Source organism: Mugil cephalus, chromosome 3 (genome assembly GCF_022458985.1).
Source record: "Mugil cephalus isolate CIBA_MC_2020 chromosome 3, CIBA_Mcephalus_1.1, whole genome shotgun sequence".
In the NCBI taxonomy this organism is placed as follows: domain Eukaryota; kingdom Metazoa; phylum Chordata; class Actinopteri; order Mugiliformes; family Mugilidae; genus Mugil; species Mugil cephalus.
In genome coordinates, this window is record NC_061772.1 from 132,635 (window position 1) to 155,229 (window position 22,595).

The 22,595-nt window shown below is 43.8% G+C and overlaps 1 long non-coding RNA gene and 1 other non-coding gene across 3 annotated transcripts; both read right to left on the reverse strand.

Moving 5' to 3' along the window:
• Nucleotides 1–10,655: 10,655 nt before the first annotated feature.
• On the reverse strand, nucleotides 10,656–12,856 carry LOC125005872. Of its 2 annotated transcripts, XR_007112500.1 has the most exons (4): nucleotides 12,749–12,856; nucleotides 12,545–12,664; nucleotides 12,380–12,460; nucleotides 10,656–12,289 (listed from the first exon to the last, which is right to left on the reverse strand). It is a non-coding gene; the product is annotated as an uncharacterized LOC125005872 (long non-coding RNA). The 2 variants fall into 2 exon arrangements; XR_007112499.1 differs by having other exon boundaries at nucleotides 12,545–12,836.
• A 2,618-nt stretch (nucleotides 12,857–15,474) lies between these two features.
• On the reverse strand, nucleotides 15,475–15,548 carry trnat-agu. Its single transcript has one exon. It is a non-coding gene; the product is annotated as a tRNA-Thr (tRNA).
• Between the last annotated feature and the right edge of the window lie 7,047 nt (nucleotides 15,549–22,595).

The following is a 22,595-nucleotide window of genomic DNA, read 5'->3' on the forward strand; positions in this document are numbered from 1 at the left end:
AAGTGGGCGTGACCGATCAAGTGTGCGTAACCAACTGTCAAGGTGGGCGTAACCAACGGTGGTTGGATGTTGTGGCATTTCACTTCCCTTGGGGGTAGGAATTCGGGGTCTATGTTAAAGTTTTTTAACTAGGTGAAACAGCGGTGTCACGACCCCCGGGGCAGGAATTCGGGGTCTATGTGAAAGTCTTTTTATCAGATGAAACAGCGGTGTCACGACCCCCGGGGTAGAAGTCAGAATCTATGTGAAAGTCTTTTTATCAGATGAAACAGCGGAGTCACGACCCCCCAGTCACACACAGGCAGATACACACGTGCACAGACCCCCCAGTCACACACACAAACACACAGACATGTTTCTATGAAAGTCACGTGATGCCACTCGACCCCGCCCATGCTTCTGGCCAAGTGAAAAGCTAATGATAACCGAAGATCGTTGCAGTCCATTCTCCAGTCCGCGCCTGACTTGAAAAATAAAAATTAGCAAGAGAACTTACACATCTGGTATCATTAGTGAGACGCCTGTGAGCGTAATTCAGGAAGCCTTGCCAGGGATGGCGCCGAGAAAACTGATGGTGTTTAAGTGCAGATTCCAGCAGCCGCCAATGGGCCCTCTCCAGGAAGAGTGGCGTTTGGAGACGGGTGAGAAATTTGGCTATTCTTTCAACTATCACACCGCTGAAGTGTGTATGTATCAATTCTATCTGGGACAAATCTTCAGTCCTGACACACCGAATGCCATAATCACTTCCAATGACTGGGGAGTACTGAACGGCTTGGTGGCCAGATGCATGAGAGGCGAGAGCATTCCATCTTGTGTCATGCTAAACGAAGAGGGAGAAGCCCATTTGAAGGAGGAGTGGGATCCCTTCGAGTTCCATGAGGGAGAAGAAGAAGAAATCAAAAAATTCATCAAGATAATATGGGAGACCAAATCTGACAGCTCCAGTAAATGGTTTTACCGAGTAAAATTGGAGATGCACGGGAAGAAAAGTCCAGGCAGCCACCTGGTGCTGGACCGTTTCAGCTCCAAGGTATTTCTCAGGTGCCTGAGTGTGCCTGTTGCTGAGAGGATGCAGATGCTGGATGAATCGGCCGATCGCATCACCGCTCTATTCCAAAACAGCCGCCTCTGGAAAGATGTGACGCTGGTGAGAAAAGACATTTTTCATCTGTTTTAGGACTACAAGGCCACTCCCCCCAACCCCGCCCACTTCCCTGACCACAGCATAAATTTGAACACCCGAGCCCCAGGTCAGAAGAAGACACCAACTTCAACTTTGACCACCATGTCTCTCGCCTTTGACTCAACTCCACCTCCGTCTCCTCTCGTAGAGGAAGAGGTGACTCTACCACCCACTCCACCTTCATCTCCTTTCGTAGAGGAAGAGGAAGAGGAGACTCCACCATCCACTCCGCCTTCATCTCCTGTGTCAGGCGTAGAAGAGGAGAGCTCTGCGGCGTGCCTCCCCGAGCCTACTACTGAAGACCAGCTGGATGCTGGGTTGCTGTCTTCCACCCTCCAAGAAAATATTAAAGCCGGCATCATCCATCTGCTGAACATTGTCCTGCAGGAGTTTCGTTGTGAGATCTGCTTCGGTTGTCAGGTAGACCACCCAAGCCAGAGGAACCATGAGTGCCTCTTTGAGGTCCCCAACTTCTTCTACAGGAGTCACTTTCACCGGCTGATGAGGAGACTCTGGACACCGAAGTTTATACCGGCCCTGCAGCAGCTGCTGACTACCCTTCGTATCTCCATCGATAAATCCAGAATTCAAGGTGCGGCTGAAGCCATGCTACATGACCTGAGGTCCTGTGAGAATATCTTTGAGACAATCGGTGAGCTGTACGATTCGCTGGTTGGAGAGGACATCATGAAAATAGCTCTACTTCGTGTGGTCGCCGATACCTGGAGAGGAGACTGAAAACCGCCGGAATAAATTCCTTATTTAGAACACATTTATCTTTAGATTACTTTTTGAGTTTGTATGTGCATTTATCTATATCTTTGTTGTTTTTTTCTTTACCATGGGGAATTGTTTGAGAATAGTGTTCAGGGCTGTGAGGCTGAGGTACATCGTGTGGGAGCTATCTGCTATACTAGAGCAAGCTGTTGCCAACAAAGTGAACGATGATAAAAAATTTAAAATCAGTGGTAGCCCGAAACCTGACGAAGTTAAAAAATTTGAAATGTTTTTGGATTTAGTATGTGCTCGGGCTACAAATGTTCAATGGGAAGTGTTCGTGCAAAAGGCTGTAACATCATTCTCTGAAAGCTCTGTGACGGATACATTCTGTGGTATAATCAATGATGATGAAACTGTTGAAATGAATGTGTTTCACCTGTTGGCACTTTACGCTCTGATCGTCGATGCATTGTCCCATTACGTTCAAGATCGGCCGAGCGATGATATCTTACAAATGCTGCAAACATTGCATGTTATTATACATCAGAAATTTCCAACCTGGAAAATGTTGAAATAATAATAATGATTTCTTTTCTGCCTTTGTTAATAAACTATAAAGTCGAAAACAGTAAAGAGGTCTCGTCATTCTTTAATGTACGAGGGTGAAAGATGGAGAAAAAGGAAGAACGCCTGATGAAAAAGCTATATTATTCACCTTCACATCCGGGAAGTTTTGGAGGGGTAGAACGGCTTCAGAGAGCTGTACAGGACGAAGGTGGGGCTAAAGTAAAAATTGATCGAGTAAAAGATTTTTTATCGAAGCAGGATGCCTACACTTTACACAAACCGGCCAGGATACATTTTGCTAGAAACAGAGTATTTGTATCACAACCCCTGAACCAGTTTCAAGCGGATCTATGTGATATGCAAGCTTTAGCAGAGTTCAATGACGGGTATAAGTATTTATTAACGGTCATCGATATTTTTTCAAAGGCGTACGTTAGAGCACTGAAGACAAAAACGGGAAGTGAAGTGAGCAGGGCTTTTGCCTCGGTGTTAAAGGAGAGCAAAGTGCCTGAGAAGTTACAGACGGACGCGGGTAAAGAATTCTATAACAAGACTTTTAATGCTCTGATGAAGAAGCACAGTATTACTCACTTTTCCACCGCTAGCGACCTCAAAGCTTACGTCGTCGAGCGGTTCAGCCGTATGCTAAATACTAGAATGTGGCAATACTTTACGGCCAGAAACACGCGTTGATATGTGGATGTTTTGCAGGATCTGCTTAAAAGTTATAATGAGAGCTATCATACGAGTATAAAAATGAAACCGAACGACGTTACAGCTGAGAACTCTCCTGTGGTATTTCAAAACTTGTATGGGACATTTCCTCTTCGTCACAAAAACACATGGAAAATTAATTTAAAAGAGGGTGATGTAGTGAGGATTTTCAAGCTGAGGGGTGTGTTTGACAAAAAGTATGAGCAGAGTTACACGGACGAGTTTTTCACCGTATCAGAATGTGTTCCCCGCCTTCCACCTGTGTACAAAATAAAAGATTATGATGGGGAACCTATCAACGGAACCTTTTATGAGGCCGAACTACAAAAAGTAACCGTTACCGAGGATAAACCGTACCAAGTGGAAGCCGTTCTGGATAAGCACACTAGTCGTGGTAGAAAACAGGTTTTGGTGCGTTGGAAAAACTCGCCTGAGAAATTTAATAGCTGGGTAGCCGCAGGTCAGCTGATTGATGTATAAAGTCATTGCACGCGACAGTCTCCGTATCACAAAGAGTCATGGACGCGAGAACAGAAGAGGGTTTTTACGTGACTTTACCCTCTAACGCCAGTCTCAATGTGTTTACTGAAAACACTATAGCCAGCTACCGAGTGGATTAAGCACAACATCTCCACCTGGAGGGCCCATGGCAGGTGGCACTGACGGAAATTTCCTATCCACACATGTGGCGATTGACCCCGTTATCGAATTGGACGAGAAAAAATTTACTCTGCACATCAAACCTTTTGAAAGCGGATATTATGACAACAAAGAGCAGATAGTGAAACAGATAAACGCCTGTATGAGGGAAATTAGCACCGACGTTACACTACGATATCACGAATGTAAACATAAGTTTCAGTGGCTAGGTAGCGACCGTTATAGTCTACGTTTTTTCCCTCCCATGGCCTATATGTTAGGATTAAAACCCGGTGAGTGGTTTACAAGTGGGTTACTCAGACACTCTCCTCGCCCCGCTGATATAAAAGCAGGGTTTTATCATATGTTCTGTTATAGCGACGTGGTTCAGCATCAGGCGGTGGGCGACGCTTATTCCCCGCTCTTAAGAACGGTTCAAATTGAGGGTAAATTTGGAGATGTTATTTCACACACCTTCAGTCCCGCCTACTACTTACGAGTTGCAAAAAGACATATTAAAAAAATCAGCGTCGAGCCATGGCAACCATGGCAAAACCTCATCTTTAAAACGCCGCTAAGAACATAACACCTGACGTAGTCAGCAGGGCTGTTCGGCGCGTAAGAGGTTCAGAGGAAGAGAACCAAGAAGGATCAGGACTTATGCTTCTCGCTCTACGAGCCGGAAAGAGACGATTACTAGAGATTACTAACGAGGATGGGACAAACTTGGCACAGGACGCTCGTGTGGGCCTGATCAACTATCCCCTCAACACCATTTTCTCGCAGGTCGACGTGACCCTGGGAGATAGATTAATCTCTCAGTCCAGCGCTACACACCCCTACAGAGCTTTGATAGAGCTTTAATTGAACTACAGTCATGAAACACTTGCTAGTCAGTGTTCCGCCGGTCTGTTTTATAAAGACACAGCCGGATTTATGGATTCAACCCTGGTGGCGGCTGGGTAAAAGAGCTCAGTTTAGTGCCGCCTCGAGCGAGTTTCACATGATGGGACCCCTGCACGGGGACATCTTCTTTAGCGAGAGACTTCTTTTGAACAGCGTCGATTTACGGATCAAACTAACCCGGGCGAGTGACGCTTTCTGTCTGATGAGTCAGGCCAATGCCAACTTCCGCCTCAAAGTACTGGGAGCTTCTCTGTTTATGAGAAAAGTAACCGTGTCCCCCGCAGTGCGATTAGGTCATTGAGCGGCTCTGATGAAAGGCAACGCCCTCTATCCCTTGTCGAGAATTAATGTGAAAACCTACTCCATTCCTCAAAACTCCAGACTATGCAATCAGGAGAACCTGTTTCTGGGTGTCATGCCTAAATACATTGTTCTGGGGATGGTGAACCACCATGCTTTCACGGGAAGAAGAGATCTCTCGCCTTTCAACTTTACTCACAATGACGTGGAGTACCTGGCTCTGTGTCATAACGGTCGACAAGTACCGGCCAAAGCTTTCCAGCCCCAATTTAATAACGGCATTTCCGTGAGAGAATATTATAACATGTTTAACGCCACTGGGAGACATTTGGAAGATTTACCTCTGACCATCGACCGCGAAGATTTCAAAAGAAGATACACTTGATTTGTTTTCAACCTGAGCCCTGACAAAGATGTGGCGGCTCTTTGCCCAGTATCCAGCGGTAGTTTGAGGCTGGAAATGAGATTTCGAGTCCCCTTACCTCACACTCTGACCCTGGTTGTCTACACCTGCTACGACTCCATTCTGGAGATCAATTCAAAACAACAGGTGCTGGTGGATTATTGAAACAATGAATTCTACTGAGCTGAGTAGACTACTGGGTAACGTATTCCGTGGTGTCTGAGCTTCAGATGAATTACCCTCCCTACAACCCTCGCTGCCCACATACTATATCGTGAACACCCACCCTCGTCATCTGCCAGGAGAGCACTGGCTAGCGCTCACTGTGGAAAAACATGGAAAGGCCACATTCTTTGACTCTTTCGGACTCAGCCCTGAATTTGAATATTATCCTACAAGCATCCTGTGTTTCCTTGAACGTCAACTTGGAATAAAACAGATCCTGCATTACAATCGTCAGCTCCAGCATGAATTATCGGATGTCTGTGGTCAGCACTGTGCATATTATTTGTGTCTGAGAGGAAGCGGCCTATCGACCGCCGACGTGCTATCTCACTATAAAGATGATCCTGTCCGCAACGATGCCATGGTATCTGAATTTGTTAAAAAATATCAAAAATGTCTAGCATACCCCTGCGGCGGGAATTCTAACCAGCTAGCCTGTTCTCTGCAAATGTTTAAAGATTGTTACCGTTTGTGAAAGGAAAAAGTCTTCAACGTTGAACGGATTCAATAAAGCTTTATTATTCAATGACTGATTTTCAAAGTCTTTATTGTCGTACAATTATCGCAATCATTTATTTATTTTTTTTTTTTGGTGGAGAGAAATCCGTCCAATCCATAGTCGGACGTTTTTTCTTTTTTCTCCCCCTCATTCGATGAACAGAGGGGGACTCTGCAACAGCAGCAGCAGCAGCGTGCGTCTGCAGGGTGCCAGAGTTTTTGAGTCTCCTTAACTGCTCACGGGCCTGGGGGTTAGTCACAGAGCTCTCGGGAATATTGAGCTCTGACAGAGTACTTAGAAATTCTATCCATCCTTCCGGTGGCTGATCATTCACTTTCTTATAGGAAGAGGTCAGATGTTTTACCAGATCAAGCATATGAGAGCCTCTCACGGCTTTACCCCTGTAGATAAATTCACCTCTCGGCATCCAGCTACTGGAGCTCTTGGATAGTTTTTTCATCACATACTCTGCGTTTTTTCGACTGCGTGTCGGAAGACTTTTTAAAACATCTTCCTCCTCCCCCACTTCCTGGCCTTTCACCTCTGCATTCTCTGCCTGATGTACCTCTTCTTGCGGTAGACTCAGAGTTATTGGTTGAAGTTCATTCTCCCCTTGTCTGCTGAGGCTGAGATAGCGTTGGAGCAAAGCGTTGTACTTTTTAATTTTTTCATAAGGATTTAAACCTCTCTCCTCTAAAATCTCACGCATCTTTACATCCAAATCTTGCTGGGCTGTTTGCCTGATGGTGCTACCTGTAGCAACTGTGGGTTGACTCAGGCGGTTTAACTGATGCGGGGACACCAAAAACATTTTCTGCGTCGTCTTCAGAGCCATGGGAGTAGGAGGGAGGATTGTCATCTAGCGAGTCCTCCTATTAATTCCCCGATAATAGGAATGGCCACTGTAAGCAGAGGGAAAAGGAAGCCTCCTGTTTGTAACACCCTGCGTTTACTCTTCACGCTGGCTTTCTTATCGGCAATGAGTCTGATATTTTTCTTATATGTTTTTAACTTCTGATATTGTTGCGGTGAAATATATATTCCCCTTCAAAAGATTCAGCGCGATCTCACACAACGTCTGGAGAAGATCCAGGGAGCACCCCCTTAATATATCCTTCCGTCTCATTGGTGTGGCCTTGGCCAGAACTTTAAGCAAGGGTGCGTTTCTTTTCAGACGAGCGCTGGTCATGATTTTTTCTGAATGTATACAACAGGCCACTCATAGGGTAGTAGCCCCGTTCTCAGTCTGAACCTGTCTGGACAACGGTGAGTTAAATCCAGTAATAAATAGGAGTGCGGTTGACTAGTGGCATCTTCGAGACTTTCTAAAAAATATTTTTTTCTGGAGGGAAACATCTGTTGAGCTAGTATATTCATCTGCAGTTTGTCTCTGGGATTTTTGAACAACACCAGATAATTGGTGTTTAGACCGATGGTTCGACTGAATTTCCCTTGATGAAGAACATTCTGAGTGAGCATTATGACGCCTCATATTTCGGTGATGCCGGTATTGGGTAAAAATCTTTACCACCTCTGGGTGATCAGACGCTTGAAAGACGACATCATCCAAAATAACCAAGTTGTTTGGTCAGCTGGAAAAAGAGACTCGTCTTCAAAAGAATCCGGTAATCCTTTAATAAATCTTATCTTTTTATTTTTCTTTTGCAGTTCAGTATACAAAGGTTGAAAAGAAGTATAAATCCATACAATATTATTACGTACATCATTCATGACATGTTCACAGTTTTCCAGAACATTTTTTACAAAAACAGTTTTTCCACATCCACTCGGACCCACCACCAGACACGAAAAAGGAAGCTGCAATCTGGAGTCAAACTCTGGGGTGAAGCCTTTTTTTTATCTCACATGATGTTCTGCTGAGGCACTGTAATGACGGCGTCGCTAAGAGGATTCTCAATGTAACCCTCTACCAACTGTTTAATACTGTTGAAGTTAATTTCTTTGCACTCTGATGGTTCAGTGTGATACCCTTCACGCGCAGTGACACTTTACCCCCTCTGGTCTGATATGCATAACTTTTAGGACCTGCTGCTGCAAACCCTTGAATGTAGTCCCCGCCCAGCTCGTCCGTCAGCTGCCCCAGGTAGTTACCTGTGGGAAGAGGCGTCTCCCCCTCTCTGACGACATAAATCAAGCTGTCGGTGTCAGTACAGAATCCTTTCCGGATCATGTACCATCTCCATATATCTGTAAAGAGTCAGTCGAGCGTGGAATGTGGTAAACGCTGCGATAAAGATGTTATTGCTTTTCCCGGGAGGGAGGACGTACCTGTTACTGTACTGCCACTGCACCATAGCCACCTCATCATTACGAAAGCCAAAACACTTCACATCGTACTGCTCTGAAAACAGAAATTTGAAAAACTCTTCAGGTTTTCTGATGAGGGTGGTCTGACCTAAGTTGGTTCTCTGGGCAAACTTTCCCCAAAAGCTGTTGAGACAAAGTTTGGCAATCTGTCTTTTTGCAGGATTAGGTGCGATTTTACTGCAGTCTAATTCAATACCTTGGTTGGCTGCGTAGTCTCTGATGTAATTATCTCTGCTAGCCTCATCCGATGCTTCAGGGGGGAAACCAGAAGCCTCCTGTTTACCCTTCAGAAAGGTGTTGATGTAGCCCCTAAAAATAGAGTCGCTCTTTTGCTTGAAATGCCAGACTTCTGTTATCTGGGCTACACGGTATCCACTGTCTAGGGCTTTTGTGAATTCAGGCGTCGTCCAGGTACCGGATAGAGCTCTCTCTCCGTCACTATGTGTGCACGAACTGGCTTGATGGTTGATCTCAGCACACACGTGGCAGAGAGTAAACACCAGTTTGCCTTGCTCAGTTTTATATAAATATATATATTTATATAAATAGCTTCCGAGGGGGATACACGACAGCTTTAATCAGACCGAAGTACTCACGGGGATCTTTAAAACCCTGACGGATAATTTCGGGGTGGCCGAGGGGGTAGTGAAAGTGTGCGTTAACGTACGGATACAAGGATGTAACATCGACGTAACGAACCTGCTCAGTGTCACTTGTCGTGTACCCCAGACGGATGGGACAAGTTCTGCCTCCAAACAGCGCATCGCGAGGTTTTAAGGGCTGCGATGCACTGTTTCACGGAAGGAAGGAACTGTTTCACTCCGTCATGAGATTTTGTCATTCGGATCCAGTCATGCTCCCATATGAACTGTACCGAGACGTGTAGCTCCGACCGCAGGGTCAGCAGCTTGGCCTGCCAGGCTGAGTGGAGCTGCTCAAAGGGAGTCTGCAACAAACGATTCACTTCAGTAGGCGAGTAACACTTTGGACAGCCGTGAAAAAAACACCCGAGAAACTCCCATGCTTTTTTAACACCGTCAGTCTCTGCATAGCCGTTCACAAAGTATTTTCCCAGTTTTTCTCTCCTCCGTTCAGAGGGTGTCGAATAGCGACATTTTCGTTCTGCGAGACTCACTCTGGATGCCAGAGTCGGAGTAGTTTTTGAATTGCCGGTTGTAGTTATCGGCAGGCGGTAGAGCCAGAGTGTTTGGAGGGAGGAAATTTGACTTTCATGCAGGCGGAAGCGATTGTAATGCATGTAAAGGGGTCATCGCGTGTCTCTCGGATGAATTCTTCGCAAAACTTTAAGCATGATGCTGCCAGGATTTCAGTATCGAGATTGCAGTAAAGCACTGCCTCTTTTCTGAAATCAAATGTACAGCTTTGGTGGCGTACCAGGCATTGAACTTTTTCAGCGTGTCCGAAGGCATCTGGTCTACGCTGTAAGTGTCCGGGGGAGGGTAAGGGCCTACATAATTTAAGTGAGCCTCTGAACTGAAAAGGTGGGTGAAGAAACCTTTGCTTAGTTCCTGGTCGCGTGGAGCATTCACAGCATCGAGGCCCATGGCTGCGGGCATATCTGCTTGTATGTATGTTTGACGGAACATCTCATCCACCATCTGCAACACCTTGCTGCCCTGCATGATTATACGGGGTGCCATACCTTGCTGAATTATATGATTGAGAAGCAGGTAACTGTCGAAACCCTTAGCGTTGTGAGCTATGAAGATGCAGCCTCTGTATTTCTGTTTTCTGAAGTGTTTAAAGAAGCTAGCTGTGCAACTAATGCCCCAGGAACCCCACTTCTTTACTAGCATAGACTGTGTACTGATGTAAAATGGGATGTGTCTGCCTGTTTCATCTACAAATGTTTCAAAATCATAAAACACTATGCGGTTCGAATAATCAGTCTCAACCTTCAAAGGAGTCATGTAACACAGAACAGACGGGACATGTCTTAGCTCGACATTTGTGCTGGGTGCTGCCGCTGATGGCTGAGTAATACACCACTCTGCAGGTATTGTACTTTTTAATTGTACCGCAGTTGCTGGCGGCTGTACTGGCGGTGGGGCGGTGACGAAGTATTTTATGTTTTAAATAACACGTGTCGGATTGACACGTCATATTACAATCGGGGCATTTAATCAGTTTAGTCTCGGTTTTTGTGCAGTCTGATGTGAAGCATACAGAACAACGGCTCGGGCACTGATGCTGCCATAAGTTAGTAAAACCTGTGTGGAAGTAACCGCAGATGTACCGTGCACCTAGAAATGTTTTCAGGTTGGTGATACCATAGTAATGGTTCTGATGGAGGAAGAGATGGAGGGTTTTAGGATGCATTCCTTCAGATGTTTGGAATTTAGACAGGGCCGGCTCACCGTCTGCTCTGAAGAAGACGACGATTTTGCAATCTAAAGCCTGTTCAAATTTGATAATATCATTAAAAGTCACAGGCGTGTCGTCCGCTAACCCCGCATGATTCTGTAGCACTTTAGCGTGCTCAGTGGCCTGACGCGTGGTTAATTCACGGTTTAAAAGCTGAGCGAGGTTAATGGCAAAGCAGAGCTGGTTGCCAGGATTGATGACAATGTTCAGGCAATGGGCTTTTTTCCTGCAGATTTCATCGTCAAAGATGGTTTGCAGTTTTCTTTTAACACCCCCTCTAGGACTACGTACCACCTGCACAAGTAACTCCATCTCATCTTCCGGCATAATGGTCATGTTTAATTGCACTAGGCGGTCGAGAGCCTCTTGAACATGGTTTAGAGGTAGACCACCATTGTGTGTGACTATGACAGAGGCGCTGTTTGATCTTTCCCCCCTTAATTCTAGTTGCAGCACATCCCCCTGTCTGGCATAGGATACAGCCCGTTCAACCGCTGCTTGGAGAGTCTCCATCACATTAAGATAAAACTCTGCGTAATTACTCACAGGATTGGGAAAGTTGAAATTTAGCATCTGTCTTATTTCAATGTTATTAAACCTGTCTCTGGAGACCCTCCTGGGGGGATTCAGGATTTTGACCCACATCGTTCTGAGCGACTGGTGTTGCAGGTGGGAAGTACGAGGACGGACCGGGTAACGGATCGTTTACGGGTAAAAGGTTAGACGGGCCAGGCACGGAATCTTCGGTTGGACGAACAGAGGGAACCTGAGTCGGCCGAGGTAATGGCACATTAGACGGACAAACGACGCAGGGTTGAGAGGGAGGAGGTAAGAGCTCCGGGAGTGGAGGACTGGACAAAGCTTCTCTTAAACGTTGAAGGGCTACATCAATACTTTCCAAATTTTGAAAATCAGAAGGTTCGTGGTGAGCCTGAGACTCGTTTGAAACCTCTAAAGGCTGTAATTCAATCGGTGGAGGTAAAAGCTCGGGGGATGGAGGACTGGACGGAGCTTCTCTTAAACGCTGAAGGGCTACATCGATACTTTCCAAATTCTGTAAATCAGAAGGTTCGTGGCGAGCCTGAGGCTCGTTTGAAAGCTCTAATTGTTGTTGTATTTCAACCAGTGGAGGTAAAGTTTGCGGGTAAGGGATATCTCTTAACACTTCAACCGTAGACTGTAAAGATAGCAGAGCTGACTGCAAGATCGAATTTTCCCCTTGATCATTCATCATTACAACACACACGACTCTACCTAGTCAAAGCTGAGGTCAATTCACAAACAGAAGTCAGTATTTTCCAAAAAGTCTTCACAACCTTCCCTCTCGATAGGCCCCGACGTCCTGAAGCTGATCTCCTCGTATTCCTCCTGCCACTTCTTCTACTGGAATGCTTCAGTTTGGGGTATGGCCTGGAGTCTACAGAATAGATAAAGAAGTATTTATTTTATTTAGCTGATTAGCTATTATTTATTTTAAGTTTGTATAAAATTTGTATTTTATTCTTACCATCAGTCACTGCTTTCTCTGGCGCTTCTGGTATGTTAATTTTGGATCCAGATGGTCCTCCGTCAGTGTCAGCTTCTTTAGCTATCAGAATCATGTTAAAATATCACAATGAGTGACATGGCTTACTAATAATCATTTAGTTTCTAAAAAAAAAAGAATTCTTACTGTTAGCCGGTTGTCTGCCTTGCTTTTCTGGCATGTCGGGTATGACAAGTAGTGGGTAGACACCGTCTTCGCTGGTACAAGTAGCTTTGTTCACCTTGTGAGCGGGTTCTGGTCTGCACTCTACAAAATGGAGAGAGACGGGTTTAGATTTATTTTACTTATTTATTTAAAATTTATACTTTTTTTTTCTTTTCTTCTTCTTACCGTTAGTCGGAGGTGTCTCGGGCCTGTCTGTTGTGTTAATTTCAGATTGAGATAGAAGTCCACTCTCGTTCTCGTAATCCAAAACGCTGTCTAGTATTGCATCGTCACCTGCTAAAGTATAATACAAGTCAATAGAATCTATCACATAAATTCTGGGATTCAGAGTCAAAGGAAAGTGGAAGAGTGTTAGTGCTTCTACCTTCAAACAGTCCACTCCCTGGCCAGATTACGGTCTGAGAAGGATATACTATAAACAGAAAACAATTTATTATTATAATACTTTAGTGAAAAACACACACACACACACACACACACACACACACATAAATATATTCACACATGCATTTTTTTTAAAGGAAAGTAACAAAAAATTCTGAACTGATACAGACGGGGTGGATGGGACTACTTCAGGGGTGCCTACAAAAAAAATACAAGAGTAATTCTTGTAAATTTCTGTAAAATTTATAGCTTCATTTGAATCAAATAACTGCCTTACATAAGATGCCCTGGCTGTCCTCATCATATGCACGGCAAAAGAAGGCCGCTTACTCAGTGTCTGGAAGAAAGGCCCTGTGTTATCCTTATACCGTAACAATGAAACATGTATAAAATCATGTAGGTCTTAAAATGTTACATACAAGAATCCATTTTTGATGCTTTCACGAAAAAATATCTGTGTTCTGTAAAACAGGTTCGGAAAACTATGTTAGGTCTAGTAAAAGGAATCACCCGATAATAAAGGTACGGAGATTACTTATCCTCCCCAGAAAAAAAAAAAATTGCTTCTTTGGAGACTCTCAGGCAGGACTGATGTGACGTCTTCAGCGGCAGGCCGTGATGAAGTGCGCATATGACATCGGCTGACCAGCGGTTTTATACGCGACACCGCTGTTTCTACTGATGAAAATACTTTCACATACCCCCCGACTTCCTACCTCGGGGGTCGTGACACCGCTGTTTTTACCTGATAAAAAGACTTTAACATAGATTCCGAATTCCTGCCCCGGGGGTCGTGACACCGCTGTTTCACCTAATTAAAAAACTTTAACATAGACCTCGAATTCCTACCCCCAAGGGGAGTGAAATGCCACAACATCCAACCACCGTTGGTTACGCCCACCTTGACAGTTGGTCACGCCCACTTGGTCGGCCACGCCCACTTGATCGGTCACGCCCCTTGGTCCATCAAAGTCAATCAATTAAATTTTGACAGATGGTGTTTTTCTATACTCTCTAACGTAAAAAAAAAAAACGTTTTTCAATACCTAAGAAATTAACATTTAACAAAAAATGCAAAAACATTGGCGGTAACATAATGTTTGCAATATTTGACTACAAAAAGTGCACAAAAAAAAAACTAAAATGTTCACAAAAAAAGTAAAAGATTAGTTCTCCATAATGTTTAATAACAATTCTAATAATATTTTTAAATACCTATTTCTAATTTCAGTCAGTCAGTCATAAACCAACTTGGCAGGAGGCTAGGCTGTGATGATGCAGTTCTATCAAAGCAACACAACACTAATGTTACACACTGTAAAATCTAATTAGTGGACCTTACTTAAAGTATGCAAACTCGATGCCTCAAAAAAAAAATTAAGAAAGTTCATGTAACTTAATAGCCATTAATTCAGCCTTAATTCAGCCATGTGAATGCTGAAATTCACAAACCGCCGGGATCAGTCTCTCATCGTGAGTCAGTACCTCCATAAATTACCGCTCTCAAAAAAAAACAAACAACAGCATACACGTGACGAGTATGCCTGCGACCGTTAGTTTCTCCTCAAATTTAACGTGACAAAAGTGTTTAATGTTCCCTATTTTCAACACCGAAGAAGTCGTGTGTTGAAAATATAACTCTTTTTCTTTTTTCTCCAAATCAGACGGACAACACATAGCTGATTTTTCAGCAATTTATGGACAAATTTGTACCACATTGGGCAGGCTAAACACAATCCTATTTTTAACGACTATTTTTGGACTAAATTTGGACCACATTGGACGGGCTTAACACAACCCAATTTTCAACAACTATTTCTGGACTAAATTTGGACCACAATTGACGGGCTAAACATAACCCAATTTTCAACGACTATTTTTGGACAAAATTTGGACAAAATTGGGCGGACCAAACACAGCCCAATATTCAACGATTCAATCGTCTAGATTTGGTCTAAAAATAGACGTTGATGTGAGGTCTTGATTTAGACGTCTAAATCGAGTCTAAATCTAAACTACATTTTACATTGATGAATGACTGTTAAAAATGCCATAATTTGGGCCATAATTAAAAAAAATAAATAAATAAATATTATATCCTACTATCCTATATTATATATTATATCCTATATAATATATATATTTTTTTAGTTTAATATTTAATGATTAATGCATTAAATTCTATCGTCTAGGTTTAGGCTAAAATATAGACTGATTATAGACATGCTAAACTTGGACTAGACGTCTAATGCTCAGTGGGTCTTGTCCCAACATTACTTTTGCAGTCATCATTTTAAAAACTGTACAGACACGAGAGCAAAAAATTCATCTACTTCGGACCGACCACATAGGAGGTACGTTCCGCCCACCTTCTAACAATGGAAATAGAAATTTAAAGTGGGCGGTGCGGGGCAGTGTGGAGGCAGGCCGTGTATGGAAATCCGGTTGAAGATAAAATTAAATGAAAGGTAACGAAAACAAAACGAAAGAAAAAAAGAAAAAAAAAAAGGCACCGCTGGGATTCGAACCCAGGATCTCCTGTTTACTAGACAGGCGCTTTAACCAACTAAGCCACGGCGCCAGCGTCCGTATATATATATGTATATATATATGTATATATATATATATATATACATATATATATATATATATAAAGAGAGAGAGAGAGAGAGAGAGAGAGAGAGAGAGAGAGACCCTCTGTATGACAAGTGTAAATGTTGCACATGGTGGTGCATTTTTTTTTCTCTTTTTCTCACACAAGGCAGGAAAGCACAGAAATAAGTAATGCTATAAAAAATATATCTCATTTGCTTTAAAATGACAACTACTACAAAGACGCGGAACAAAACAGAAAACGACCAATCGAATGGATTGAGACTAACCAAAACGGTAAAGACTCAATGATCAGGTCCCTAGCAAAGGCTACCTCAGATCGTGGCATCAGGCACTAGCAGAGCCATTTCTGGTGACATACCCCGATGCCACAGCAGATGGCACCGTTACACCACTGTTTAGTGGAGATGCCCAGAGGCGATTCTTGGCAAGTTCTTGGCATGGGCAATGTGAATATCCCGGATGAGCACGGAAGGACGCGGATGAACGAATATTTACACGGAGATGCCGCCTCCGCCGCCTCTGTCCTTTGGAACGATGCGCCAACGCGGCCGCCATCTTGCGCAGAGGAAAGTCGTGTCTACTTACTGTATTAGTGAATGGAGGCAGAGGTCAATCAACGATTAAATCATCATAACTCACTGAATTTTCAACCGGTTATTAAGCCGTTTAGTTTATTATAAATGTCAGACCTATATTTACAATACAATATAGATTGGTTAAATTAAAAACGCAAGACAATGTGCCAAGACAAACACCATTGAAAAGCTTCTAGGTATTTGTCAAAACGGATTTAATTCAATTCAATTCAGTTTCATTTATAAAGCACATTTCATGCACAAGGCAGACTCAATGTGCTTTACAAGAAGTATACATAGTTGCAATACAAACAGTTACATAAAAATCAGTTTGCAATCAATTGAAAGGTATAAGTGCAAGTAAACAATCATATGTATGCCATTTTCACCACATACACACTTAAACTCATGCGTACAAACTCACACAACCACACATGCACAGACACACACATCTCAGCAGAATGCTGTTGAAAAAAGATAGGTTTTTAATCTGTTTTTAAAGATGGCTACTGATGTGGCATGTCTAACTGTGTCAGGCAAGGTGTTCCATTTTTGTGGGGCATATACACTAAAAGCTGCCTCCCCTCCTTTGGATCTGGTGCGAGGGATGAGTCAATTGCCACTGCCTGTTGACCTAAGTGTTCTTGCTGGGGTGTAAGTGATGAGCATATCTGTGATGTACTGAGGTGCTAGACCATGTAGTGCTTTATAAACCAGGAGCAGTATTTTGAAATTGATTCTTGTTCTAACAGGTAACCAGTGCAAAGATTTAAGAATGGGTGTGATGTGTTGATATTTTTTGGTACTAGTCAGAATACGTGCAGCTGCATTTTGAATTTGTTGTAGCCTCTGAATACTTGAATTCGGGAGTCCAGTGAATAAACCATTACAGTAATCTGCGTGGATTAATTTTTCCGTGTCTGATTTTGACAGAAAGCCCCACAATTTGGAGATATTTTTGAGATGATAAAAAGATGATCTTGTAATGTGATTGATATGACTTCTGAAATTTAGATTGCTGTCGATAATTACGCCCAGATTCCTTGCTTCCGTTTTGCTATCAAGAGAGAGAGAGTTGAGATGTGCTGCGATTTTCTGAGTGAGGGATATTATGGGTGATAGGTCATCTGGGTGAGGTGAAAAATAAGGTTGCGAATCATCTGCATAATTATGGTAACTAAGATTATGTTTGTGTATGACATGAGAGAGTGGAAACCTGTAGAGACTGAATAGCAGTGGTCCAAGAATTGACCCTTGAGGTACCCCACATGTAATGTTCATTTTGTTTAAGTTGAATTCACCAATGGAGACATAAAACTGCCGATCATAAAGGTAGGTTCTGAACCAATTTAGAACTGGGCCAACCCACCTTTCAATCATGGCTGATTTCTAAGGCGTGCTGATCGCCCCTGCCCAAGATGGCGGCCGCATTGACGTGTCTGATAAGCCTGAATGTAGCATTTAGTGTATAAATCTATGAATTTTACTCAGGAAGTCGGTGGTATCAAACATCACTATCCTGAATGTCACTCAATCCGGGCAGGTGCACAAAAATTCACTGCGGTCACGTGGCGAAAGGCAGCTTTTTGATAGGAGTTGTGTTGTTCTCCAATACAAAGAATTACGTATTAAGTATTTGTAAAAAAAAAACAAACAAACAAAAAAAACATTATTTGTTCTTTTCTGAATAGAAGACAGTAGCAAATTAGGCCACATCCCCATTTGGGTGAAAACAAACCATTGGCAGTAAATACAAATCCCCCCATAATCAGTGTTTATTTTGTGTTGGTAGCATTTGTTGGCCAGAAAGCAAGTGAAATGGCTATCGCCACATATATAATGTCGTTGTCGAGCGACGATCAGCAACGTTGTATAGAAAATCTTGAAAAAATATGTGCCGTATGTCCATATAGCCTAACGACCGAGAAATAGGTGAACGTGTCACACCCGGACATTTACTCTTACATCATTGAATCACTCTGTAATGTGTGACATCTGTCATCAGTTCATAGTCATTCCATTGTGGTGACCCAAAATAGGGAACATAGTAAAGACATTCACCCAGGTACCAGAGTTTACATGGTTACATAGCAACCACAGAGTTTATGCTGGGTCCGGGTTCTATAGAGTTTATGTGGTTTCTTAGTTTCAGTGTTTTTGTTGTGTGGAGAGTAAACAGACTCAACTCACCTCCGTCTCCGATCTGACCAACAATGTCCATGGCGATGCGAGAGAAAGGGGTGTCAATGACAGGCATGATGATAAGAGGAGCCTGTCACCTTTCTTGTATGGTGCTGTGGGCATAATTCACAAAACTGAACTGTATCAGCAAACTACTGTTTGGCCAAAAGAGTCAACATCCTAGAATAGGTTTTAAGCTGGCCTAAGTGCCCTGACCAAGGTATAGAACGTGTTAACTTCAAAACAGTAGGCCTCAAGCTCTTAACAAGAGGGGGGTCTCTGACCCTGCTACGCTGATACAGTTGTTCACTGTTCAAAAAAAAAAAAAAATCTCCCTAACTCTGTCAATAATCTCAGTTGAGCTAGGAACACACTTAGCAAATAGGGGTGTTAGAGAGGCGTCCTGTCTCTGAAACTGAGCTATATCAATTGGTATGACTGTCGAGTCCTCACACTCTGGCTCCAGCACTGAGTCAACAATAGTAGTTCCCCTCACTTTGTCCTGTCTTCTCTGTGCTCTGCTCTTTCTCCTGTCTAGATCCCTCTACCTCAGGAACCTCACTCTGCAAAAGGAAATTCACTCCAACCCAAATCTGTCTCTGCGTGTTGTTCACTGTGTTTAGATCTGGTGACTGCAATCATATCCTCACATGAACCACTTGAATCCTGTACATCTGCCTAGGCTATGAGCTCCACTTGGTATGGAAGTTTACTCATCACAGCCACTGCCAAAATATGCTACTGACCCTCCACTCACAATCAATACACAGATTAGCAATAGGGTAATCAACATCATCGCCGTGAACTCATCATACTATAACTTTACCACTAAAAATAGCATCCCTAGGTAAACAATCCTGCCTGACAAGAGTATGGTTGCTACAAGCTGGAGGACCCTGTGCCGAAATTCTCTACCTCGACTACTACTTATGTTAGGGGGGCCCTGCTGTAAGTTTTTAAATCGTGTCCATTCCCACCCTCTATCTTACCCAGTGATGGAGGGGCCGGACAGGGTCTAGGAGATGTGTAGCTTCTAAGTGGATGTCGTTCTGCTGAAAGCCTCCGCCATCTCAGCTGCTTGTCTTGACGTGGTTGGGTCACGTTCTTTTACTCAGGTACAGAGGTCGGTGTTGAGGACTCTCAGGAACTGCTCCATCACAATAGCATTTCCTATCTGTTCCTTAGTCTTCTCTTTCAGGACCATCCATTTGTCATAAAGGTCTTTTAATCATGTTTGCAGCTCTTTAGGGGTCTCAGTTTCCTGCAGAGTGGCAGTGCAAACCTCCAGGATTTTATCCAGGATAGCTCTCTTCACCTTTACATAGTCCATTGTTTCATCAATATCCATGGCCACATAAGCAGCTTGTGCCTTACCATTAAGAAGTGGAGCTAGATGTAGTGCTCACTCCTGCTGCAGCCACGGACATGCAATGGCAATTCTCTCGTCCTCATGATAGGGCTGCATTCTTGGGCCTTTCCAACCAAGAGACCGCGCCATGCTGGAAGACTGTGCTACACCAGAATTCTCTAGGGGGTCCAATCTAGGCAGGGAGGACTGAGTAACTGAGGAACTGGCTCTGCCATAGACCTCAAAATTCTGCCAGGCTTAGCTGCTGCACCTTCCACCTGCTGCTGGTGCTCCCAGCATTCCAAATGTACCTCCTACTGAAGCTGGCTGAATTGGTGCTGGATCCCTTTCCATTGTTCCTCCTGGTGCTGCCTGTCCTGCTCCCATCTTGCTTCCCAGTCCGTTTGTTGCTGCATCAGGCCTCGAGAGAAAGTCAGAGAGCAAGCCTATTTGGATCAGTAGGTTGCTCACCCACTGCCCCCTGTTGGTTAGGGTCCTCTTAATTCCTCCATTGGCACCGGCTGTTTCTTGGGTCTGGTCGATTTGTAGGATAGTTTTAGCTTGAGCGTCTAGGAAGGTGGTAGGAAGGCAAACGCAGCAGACGTGGTTCCCAAAATAGTGAAGATTTATTATTCCCGTAGTTGCCAACATGTTAAAATTAGGCAAAAATATTTACAAAATCAAACTAACAGTACATGTTGACAACAGCATGCCCTTCCTTTTCCTTCTCGAGTACCTGATGGCCACTCAACTCTTAAACCGGGTTTCCATACACGCCCTACCTCCACACCGCCCCACTCCTCACCGTAACTGTAACATTACATCAACAAACCTGGGATATTAAGTGGTGATATGTTACGACAGCAATGGTAAACCATAACAAAATGAACACAATGAGGCAAACTGTGGTGCACCCGTAAGGGACAAGTGGTGAGCATGGTATGCATGCACAACCGCTTTGTCACACACTCCCGTCTCCCAGTGCCCCAATCGCCCTCACTACAGACACCTCTGACTATGCAATACCTGGCAGCTTGTGCGGCATGTTAACACGCCAGGGTGCAGTGTCAAGGCCCCTTTGCCACCTTTTGTAGTACCTGAGAAGCATTTAGATCATGTGAATGTGGACCTGGTGGGCCCCCTGCCTCCTTACCGCGGGTTCACTCACCTCCTCACCATGGTGGACAGGAACACCACACACGTCAACTACGTCAGCAGAGGTGGCCAGAGCATTCATTGCATCCTGGGTGGCCCGGTTTGGCACACCATTGGACGTTACCTTCTACAGTTCAAGTTGGAGCTCTGGACTGCAGCCGTTGAGCACCTGTGTGAGAGGTTTCATCGTGCCATGAAGGCCTCCCTATGGGCCAGCCTTACAGGCAGCGACTGGGTGGACTGCCTTTCATGGGTCAATCCTGGCCTTCGCTCTGCCCCCAAGGAAGACCTCCAGACCTCATCAGCCGAGCTGGTATATTGCTTGCCACTGCAGGTCCCGGAAGGGCCCATCGTAGTTCCCCCCTACGATGGGCCCTTTCGTATCTTGGAGTGGGGATCCAAGAACTTTGTAGTGGACAAAACCAGAACGGGGCAAAACCAGAACGGGTCACAATAGACAATCTTAAGCCTGCTCATTTGAACATGTAAGAGCTTGTGGAGTTGGCACAACCCTGCAGCGGGGGCGCCCCCCCCCCCCCTGTTTTGGCCTCTGGCCCTGCCCCTGCCCCTCCCCTTTCCCTTAACCCCCCTCTTGTTCAGTGCAGCCGTTTTGGCCACTGGATCCACCTTCCACCCAGCTGATTACTTCTTGAAGACTGTTCATTGTTTTGGGTGTTGAACTATGTTGATGGCATTATTTTTCTGTATGGGTAAATTCTAGTGGGGCCTGTGTGGTGACCCATGATAGGGAACATAGTAAAGACATTTACTCAGGTACCAGAGGGCTTGTACCTTTAAGAGCTAGAGTTTATATGGTTTCTTAGCCACCTTACGGTTTCAGTGTTTTTGTTGTGTGGAGAGTAAACAGACTCACCTCCGTCTCCGGTCTGATCATTATTATTTACATCTCAACACCATAATCTTAAATTAATGAATCATGACATAAATACATCATGAAGCTTAGCCAACATTAACCCTTCCATTAAAAAACAATTTGCAGTAACGTAACTGTGATCTGTAGTTACCTACTGTCATTCAGTTCAGCATTAATATCCACGTTGACTTTTTAACATGAATTTTGAAATTTTAACAATAACTAACAACTCTAACGACTGACATTAGTTAACGTTGGCATCATCATGATTAAGTGTTTGCCACACACATACACACAGCGCACACATCGACTATCAGGGTCCCATGGCTTTCCATCTTTGTACACCCATTTTATGGCCTGAAGTCATACATTCATTCGGTTTTTGTCCTTGTCTCACAGGACGTAGAGAAAACCTCAGAGAACACACACAACAGCACAACAGTTAACAACGATGTTAACCCTTTTATTGGAATAAAAACACTTTACATAACTTTGAAAACACTTTAACATTATAACTAACAACTCTGACGACTGACATTAGCTCACATTAGCATCACAGTTCAAAGTGATTATGTGTTTGTCATACACGTCAGGGTCCCACGGCTTTCCATCTTTGTCCACCCGATTAATGGCCTGAAGCCATACATTTCTTTCTTTTTTTCTTTTTTTTTTTTACCAGTGCAGAGATTTTCTCTGCACTGGTTAAAAGTACTTAGGTTACTCTCTTCCACCTAAATGATATAATAAAATAATGTTGCTATACATATTGCAATGTATAAAGGATGGGCAAAATGACCATGTATTCTGCTGAAGACATTTAATTATTTTCGTGTTAGTTGATTAGTCAAATCAACGACACAGCCGGTTCTTCCAAAGTCT